Genomic DNA, 9,273 nt, shown 5'->3' on the forward strand with positions numbered 1-9,273 from the left:
AGTAGAACGGAGCGGAACGCAACGGAACGGAACGGAACGGAACGGGACGGAACGGAACGGAATGGAATGGAATGGAACGGAATTCCATGGAGTGGAATGGAATGGAATGGAATTCAATGGAATGGAATGGAATGGAATGGAATGGAATGGAATGGAATGGAATGGAATGGAATGGAATTCAATGGAATGGAATGGAATGGAATGGAATGGAATGGAATGGAATGGAATGGAATTCGATGGAATGGAATGGAATGGATTGGAATGGAATGGAATAGAATGGAATCAACCCGAGTAGAACGGAACGGAACACAACGGAACGGAACGGAACGCAACGGAACGGAACGGAACGGAACGGAACGGAACGGAATGGAATGGAATGGAACGGAATTCAATGGAATGGAATGGAATGGAATGGAATTCTATGGAATGGAATGGAATGGAATGGAATGGAATGGAATTCCATGGAATGGAATGGAATGGAATGGAATGGAATTCAATGGAATGGAATGGAGTGGAATGGAATGGAATCGAATGGAATTGAATGGAATCGAATGGAATCAAATGGGATCGAATGGAATGGAATGGAATAGAATGGAATCAACCCGAGTAGAACGGAATGGAATTGAATGGAATGGAATGGGATGGAATGGAATGGAATGGAATGGAATGGAAGGGAACGGAATTCAATGGAATGGAATGGAATGGAATGGAATGGAATGGAATGGAATGGAATGGAATGGAATGGAATTCTATGGAATGGAATGGAACGGAATGGAATGGAATTCAATGGAATGGAATGGAACGGAATGGAATTCAATGGAATGGAATGGAATGGAATGGAATGGAATTCAATGGAATGGAATGGAATGGAATGGAATGGAATGGAATGGAATGGAATGGAATTCCATGGAATGGAATGGAATGGAATGGAATTCTATGGAATGGAATGGAATGGAATCGAATGGAATGGAATGGAATGGAATGGAATGGAATGGAATGGAATGGAATGGAATGGAATAGAATGGAATCAACCTGAGTAGAACGGAATGGAATGGGATGGAATGGAATGGAATGGAATGGAATGGAATGGAATGGAATGTACCAAAGTAGAACGGAATGGAATGGAATGGAATGGAATGGAATGGAATGGAATTTAATGGAATGGAATGTACCCGAGTAGAACGGAATGGAATGGAATGGAATGGATTGGAATGGAATGGAATGGAATGGAATGGAATGTAACCGAGTAGAACGGAATGGAATGTAATTGAATGGAATGTAACCGAGTTGAACGGAACGGAATGGAATGGAATGGAATGGAATGGAATGGAATGGAATGGAATGGAATGGAATTGAGTGCAATGCAATGCAATGGAATGCAATGGAATGGAAAGGAATGGAATGGAATGGAATGGAATCTACCCGAGTAGAACGGAATGGAATGGAATTGAATGGAATGTAACCGAGTAGAACGGAACGGAATGGAATGGAATGGAATGGAATGGAATGGAATGCAATGGAATGGAATGAAATGGAATGGAATGGAATGGAATGGAATGGAATGGACACCAGTTGAATGGAATGGAATGGAATGGAATGGAATGGAATGGAATGGAATGGAATGGAATCTACCCGAGTAGAACGGAATGGAATGGAATGGAATGGAATGGAATGGACAGGAGCAGAACGGAATGGAATGCAATGGAATGGAATGGAATGTACCCGAGCAGAACGGAATGGAATGAAATGGAAATGGAAAGGGAATGGAAATGGAACGGGAATGGAAATGGAACGGGAACGGAAATGGAACGGGAATGGAAATGGAACGGGAACGGAAACGGAACGAGAACGGAAATGGAACGGGAACGGAAACGGAACGGGAACGGAAATGGAACGGGAATGGTAACGGAACGGGAATGGAAATGGAACGGGAATGGAAAAGGAACGGGAATGGAAATGGATCGGGAATGGAAATGGAACGGGAATGGTAATGGAACGGGAATGGAAATGGAACGGGAATGGAAAAGAAACGGGAATGGAAATGGAACGGGAATGGAAATGGAATGGGAATGGAAATGGAATGGAATGGAATGGAATGGAATGGAATGGAATGGAATGTACCGGAGTGGAGTGGAGTGGAGTGGAGTAGAGTGCACTGGAACGGAATGGAATGGAATGGAATGGAATGGAACGGAACGGAATGTACCTGAGAAGCACGGAATGGAATGGAATGGAATGGAATGGAATGGAATGGAATGGAATGTACCGGAGTGGAGTGGAGTGGAATGGAGTGGACTGGAGTGGTGTGGAGTGGAATGGAATGGAATGGAATGGAATGGAATGGAATGGAATGGAATGCAATGGAATGCAATGGAATGGAAAGAAATGGAATGGAATGGAATGGAATGGAATGGAATGGAATGGAATGGAATGGAATGGAATGGAATGGAATTCAATGGAATGGAATGGAATGGAATGGAATGGAATGGAATGGAATGGAATTCGATGGAATGGAATGGAATGGATTGGAATGGAATGGAATATAATGGAATCAACCCGAGTAGAACGGAACGGAACACAACGGAACGGAACGGAACGCAACGGAACGGAACGGAACGGAACGGAACGGAACGGAACGGAATGGAATGGAACGGAATTCAATGGAATGGAATGGAATGGAATGGAATTCTATGGAATGGAATGGAATGGAATGGAATGGAATTCCATGGAATGGAATGGAATGGAATGGAATGGAATTCCATGGAATGGAATGGAGTGGAATGGAATGGAATCGAATGGAATGGAATGGAATCGAATGGAATCAAATGGGATCGAATGGAATGGAATGGAATAGAATGGAATCAACCCGAGTAGAACGGAATGGAATTGAATGGAATGGAATGGGATGGAATGGAATGGAATGGAATGGAATGGAACGGAATTCAATGGAATGGAATGGAATGGAATGGAATGGAATGGAATGGAATGGAATGGAATTCTATGGAATGGAATGGAACGGAATGGAATGGAATTCAATGGAATGGAATGGAACGGAATGGAATTCAATGGAATGGAATGGAATGGAATGGAATGGAATTCAATGGAATGGAATGGAATGGAATGGAATGGAATGGAATGGAATGGAATGGAATGGAATGGAATTCCATGGAATGGAATGGAATGGAATGGAATTCTATGGAATGGAATGGAATGGAATCGAATGGAATGGAATGGAATGGAATGGAATGGAATGGAATGGAATGGAATAGAATGGAATCAACCTGAGTAGAACGGAATGGAATGGAATGGAATGGAATGGAATGGAATGGAATGGAATGGAATGGAATGTACCAAAGTAGAACGGAATGGAATGGAATGGAATGGAATGGAATGGAATGGAATGGAATGGAATGGAATGGAATGTACCCGAGTAGAACGGAATGGAATGGAATGGAATGGATTGGAATGGAATGGAATGGAATGGAATGGAATGTAACCGAGTAGAACGGAATGGAATGTAATTGAATGGAATGTAACCGAGCTGAACGGAACGGAATGGAATGGAATGGAATGGAATGGAATGGAATGGAATGGAATGGAATGGAATTGAGTGCAATGCAATGCAATGGAATGCAATGGAATGGAAAGGAATGGAATGGAATGGAATGGAATCTACCCGAGTAGAACGGAATGGAATGGAATTGAATGGAATGTAACCGAGTAGAACGGAACGGAATGGAATGGAATGGAATGGAATGGAATGGAATGCAATGGAATGGAATGGAATGGAATGGAATGGAATGGAATGGAATGGACACCAGTTGAATGGAATGGAATGGAATGGAATGGAATGGAATGGAATGGAATGGAATGGAATCTACCCGAGTAGAACGGAATGGAATGGAATGGAATGGAATGGAATGGACAGGAGCAGAACGGAATGGAATGCAATGGAATGGAATGGAATGTACCCGAGCAGAACGGAATGGAATGAAATGGAAATGGAAAGGGAATGGAAATGGAACGGGAATGGAAATGGAACGGGAACGGAAATGGAACGGGAATGGAAATGGAACGGGAACGGAAACGGAACGAGAACGGAAATGGAACGGGAACGGAAACGGAACGGGAACGGAAATGGAACGGGAATGGTAACGGAACGGGAATGGAAATGGAACGGGAATGGAAAAGGAACGGGAATGGAAATGGATCGGGAATGGAAATGGAACGGGAATGGTAATGGAACGGGAATGGAAATGGAACGGGAATGGAAAAGAAACGGGAATGGAAATGGAACGGGAATGGAAATGGAATGGGAATGGAAATGGAATGGAATGGAATGGAATGGAATGGAATGGAATGGAATGTACCGGAGTGGAGTGGAGTGGAGTGGAGTAGAGTGCACTGGAACGGAATGGAATGGAATGGAATGGAATGGAACGGAACGGAATGTACCTGAGAAGCACGGAATGGAATGGAATGGAATGGAATGGAATGGAATGGAATGGAATGTACCGGAGTGGAGTGGAGTGGAATGGAGTGGACTGGAGTGGTGTGGAGTGGAATGGAATGGAATGGAATGGAATGGAATGGAATGGAATGGAATGCAATGGAATGCAATGGAATGGAAAGAAATGGAATGGAATGGAATGGAATGGAATGGAATGGAATGGAATGGAATGGAATGGAATGGAATTCAATGGAATGGAATGGAATGGAATGGAATGGAATGGAATGGAATGGAATTCGATGGAATGGAATGGAATGGATTGGAATGGAATGGAATATAATGGAATCAACCCGAGTAGAACGGAACGGAACACAACGGAACGGAACGGAACGCAACGGAACGGAACGGAACGGAACGGAACGGAACGGAACGGAATGGAATGGAACGGAATTCAATGGAATGGAATGGAATGGAATGGAATTCTATGGAATGGAATGGAATGGAATGGAATGGAATTCCATGGAATGGAATGGAATGGAATGGAATGGAATTCCATGGAATGGAATGGAGTGGAATGGAATGGAATCGAATGGAATGGAATGGAATCGAATGGAATCAAATGGGATCGAATGGAATGGAATGGAATAGAATGGAATCAACCCGAGTAGAACGGAATGGAATTGAATGGAATGGAATGGGATGGAATGGAATGGAATGGAATGGAATGGAACGGAATTCAATGGAATGGAATGGAATGGAATGGAATGGAATGGAATGGAATGGAATGGAATTCTATGGAATGGAATGGAACGGAATGGAATGGAATTCAATGGAATGGAATGGAACGGAATGGAATTCAATGGAATGGAATGGAATGGAATGGAATGGAATTCAATGGAATGGAATGGAATGGAATGGAATGGAATGGAATGGAATGGAATGGAATGGAATGGAATTCCATGGAATGGAATGGAATGGAATGGAATTCTATGGAATGGAATGGAATGGAATCGAATGGAATGGAATGGAATGGAATGGAATGGAATGGAATGGAATGGAATAGAATGGAATCAACCTGAGTAGAACGGAATGGAATGGAATGGAATGGAATGGAATGGAATGGAATGGAATGGAATGGAATGTACCAAAGTAGAACGGAATGGAATGGAATGGAATGGAATGGAATGGAATGGAATGGAATGGAATGGAATGGAATGTACCCGAGTAGAACGGAATGGAATGGAATGGAATGGATTGGAATGGAATGGAATGGAATGGAATGGAATGTAACCGAGTAGAACGGAATGGAATGTAATTGAATGGAATGTAACCGAGCTGAACGGAACGGAATGGAATGGAATGGAATGGAATGGAATGGAATGGAATGGAATGGAATGGAATTGAGTGCAATGCAATGCAATGGAATGCAATGGAATGGAAAGGAATGGAATGGAATGGAATGGAATCTACCCGAGTAGAACGGAATGGAATGGAATTGAATGGAATGTAACCGAGTAGAACGGAACGGAATGGAATGGAATGGAATGGAATGGAATGGAATGCAATGGAATGGAATGGAATGGAATGGAATGGAATGGAATGGAATGGACACCAGTTGAATGGAATGGAATGGAATGGAATGGAATGGAATGGAATGGAATGGAATGGAATCTACCCGAGTAGAACGGAATGGAATGGAATGGAATGGAATGGAATGGACAGGAGCAGAACGGAATGGAATGCAATGGAATGGAATGGAATGTACCCGAGCAGAACGGAATGGAATGAAATGGAAATGGAAAGGGAATGGAAATGGAACGGGAATGGAAATGGAACGGGAACGGAAATGGAACGGGAACGGAAATGGAACGGGAACGGAAACGGAACGAGAACGGAAATGGAACGGGAACGGAAACGGAACGGGAACGGAAATGGAACGGGAATGGTAACGGAACGGGAATGGAAATGGAACGGGAATGGAAAAGGAACGGGAATGGAAATGGATCGGGAATGGAAATGGAACGGGAATGGTAATGGAACGGGAATGGAAATGGAACGGGAATGGAAAAGAAACGGGAATGGAAATGGAAAGGGAATGGAAATGGAATGGGAATGGAAATGGAATGGAATGGAATGGAATGGAATGGAATGGAATGGAATGTACCGGAGTGGAGTGGAGTGGAGTGGAGTAGAGTGCACTGGAACGGAATGGAATGGAATGGAATGGAATGGAACGGAACGGAATGTACCTGAGAAGCACGGAATGGAATGGAATGGAATGGAATGGAATGGAATGGAATGTACCGGAGTGGAGTGGAGTGGAATGGAGTGGACTGGAGTGGTGTGGAGTGGAATGGAATGGAATGGAATGGAATGGAATGGAATGGAATGGAATGGAATGCAATGGAATGCAATGGAATGGAAAGGAATGGAATGGAATGGAATGGAATGGAATGGAATGGAATGGAATGGAATGGACAACAGTAGAATGGAATGGAATGGAATGGAATGGAATGGAATGGAATGGAATGGAATGGAATTCAATGGAATGGAATGGAATGGAATGGAATTCAATGGAATGGAATGGAATGGAATGGAATTCAATGGAATGGAATGGAATGGAATGGAATTGTATGGAATGGAATGGAGTGGAATCGAATGGAATCGAATGGAATCGAATGGAATGGAATGGAATAGAATGGAATCAACCCGAGTAGAACGGAGCGGAACGCAACGGAAAGGAACGGAACGGAACGGGACGGAACGGAACGGAATGGAATGGAATGGAACGGAATTCCATGGAGTGGAATGGAATGGAATGGAATTCAATGGAATGGAATGGAATGGAATGGAATGGAATGGAATGGAATGGAATGGAATGGAATGGAATGGAATTCAATGGAATGGAATGGAATGGAATGGAATGGAATGGAATGGAATTCAATGGAATTCAATGGAATGGAATGGAATGGAATGGAATTCAATGGAATGGAATGGAATGGAATTCAATGGAATGCAATGGAATGGAATCGAATGGAATCGAATGGAATCGAATGGAATCGAATGGAATCGAATGGAATGGAATGGAATAGAATGGAATCAACCGAGTAGAACGGAACGGAACGCAACGGAATGGAAAGGAACGGAACGGAATGGAATGGAATGGAAAGGAATTCAATGGAATGGAATGGAATGGAATGGAATTCAATGGAATGGAATTGAATTCAATGGAATGGAATAGAATGGAATTCCATGGAATGGAACGGAATGGAATCGAATGGAGTCGAATGGAATCGAATGGAATCGATTGGAATCGAATGGAATGGAATGGAATAGAATGGAATCAACCCGAGCAGAACGGAATGGAATGGAATGGAATGGAATGGAATGGAATGGAATGGAATGGAGTGGAATTCAATGGAATGGAATGGAATGGAATGGAATGGAATGGAATTCAATGGAATGGAATGGAATGGAATGGAATTCAATGGAATAGAATGGAGTGGAATGGAATGGAATTCAATGGAAAGGAATGGAATGGAATGGAATGGAATGGAATGGAATGGAATGGAATGGAATGGAATTCAATGGAATGGAATGGAATGGAATGGAATGGAATGGAATGGAATTCAATGGAATGGAATGGAATGGAATCGAATGGAATCGAATGGAATGGAATGGAATGGAATGGAATGGAATGGAATGGAATGGAATGGAATTCAGTGGAATGGAATGGAATGGAATCGAATGGAATCGAATGGAATCGAATGGAATCGAATGGAATCGAATGGAATGGAATGGAATAGAATGGAATCAACCCGAGTAGAACGGAACGGAACGCAACGGAACGGAACGGAACGGAACGGAACGGAATGGAATGGAATGGAACGGAATTCAATGGAATGGAATGGAATGGAATGGAATTCAATGGAATGGAATGGAATGGAATGGAATTCTATGGAATGGAATGGAGTGGAATCGAATGGAATCGAATGGAATCGAATGGAATGGAATGGAATAGAATGGAATCAACCCGAGTAGAATGGAGCGGAACGCAACGGAACGGAACGGAACGGAACGGGACGGAACGGAACGGAATGGAATGGAATGGAACGGAATTCCATGGAATGGAATGGAATGGAATGGAATTCAATGGAATGTAATGGAATGGAATGGAATGGAATGGAATGGAATTCGATGGAATGGAATGGAATGGATTGGAATGGAATGGAATAGAATGGAATCAACCCGAGTAGAACGGAACGGAACACAACGGAACGGAACGGAACGCAACGGAACGGAACGGAACGGAACGGAACGGAACGGAATGGAATGGAATGGAACGGAATTCAATGGAATGGAATGGAATGGAATGGAATTCTATGGAATGGAATGGAATGGAATGGAATGGAATGGAATGGAATTCCATGGAATGGAATGGAATGGAATGGAATGGAATTCAATGGAATGGAATGGAGTGGAATGGAATGGAATCGAATGGAATTGAATGGAATCGAATGGAATCAAATGGGATCGAATGGAATGGAATGGAATAGAATGGAATCAACCCGAGTAGTACGGAATGGAATGGAATGGAATGGAATGGGATGGAATGGAATGGAATGGAATGGAATGGAACGGAATTCAATGGAATGGAATGGAATGGAATGGAATGGAATGGAATGGAATTCCATGGAAGGGAATGGAACGGAATGGAATTCAATGGAATGGAATGGAATGGAATGGAATGGAATGGAATGGAATGGAATTCCATGGAATGGAATGGAATGGAATGGAATTCCATGGAATGGAATGGAATGGAA

The sequence above is a fragment of the Gorilla gorilla genome, chromosome 12 (assembly GCF_029281585.2).
Source record: "Gorilla gorilla gorilla isolate KB3781 chromosome 12, NHGRI_mGorGor1-v2.1_pri, whole genome shotgun sequence".
Lineage (NCBI taxonomy): Eukaryota > Metazoa > Chordata > Mammalia > Primates > Hominidae > Gorilla > Gorilla gorilla.